The 384-nt window shown below is 39.3% G+C and overlaps 1 protein-coding gene across 1 annotated transcript in view; it reads left to right on the top strand.

Annotated features, from left to right (window-relative positions):
- SPTLC1 (serine palmitoyltransferase, long chain base subunit 1) overlaps positions 1-44 on the top strand; it is a 94,739-nt gene extending 94,695 nt beyond the window's left edge. Inside the window, exon 17 of the mRNA XM_006875875.1 lies at positions 35-44. The gene's annotated coding sequence lies outside the window, so the exon portion shown is untranslated. The remainder of the gene's footprint in view (positions 1-34) is intronic.
- Positions 45-384: the final 340 nt, after the last annotated feature.

Raw genomic sequence — 384 nt, 5'->3', positions numbered from 1 at the left:
CAGAAGTGGAAGAACATACCATGTTCCTGGATAGGAAGACTCAACATCGTGAAAATGTCAATTCTACCCAGAGCAATTTACACATACAATGCAATCCCAATCCAGATTCCAACAACATTCTTCAAAGAGATGGAAAAGATAGTTAGTAATTTTACATGGAAACAGACAGACCCAGGATAAGCAAAACACTGCTTAAAAGAAAGAACAAGGTTGGAGGTCTCTCACTCCCCAATTTCAAACTTTACTGCATGGCTACGGTGGTCAAAACAGCCTGGTACTGGTACAATGAAAGAGACATTGATCAATGGAATAGAATCAAAAATCCAGATTACAGCCAAATGATTTTCGACAAAGTGCCTAGACACATTGCATGGGGAAAAGACA

The sequence above is a fragment of the Chrysochloris asiatica genome, unplaced genomic scaffold (genome assembly GCF_000296735.1).
Source record: "Chrysochloris asiatica unplaced genomic scaffold, ChrAsi1.0 scaffold00343, whole genome shotgun sequence".
Classification (NCBI taxonomy): Eukaryota; Metazoa; Chordata; class Mammalia; order Afrosoricida; family Chrysochloridae; genus Chrysochloris; species Chrysochloris asiatica.
The sequence above is the reverse complement of the archived record's forward strand: the minus strand, read 5'-3'. Positions and strand labels throughout refer to the sequence as shown.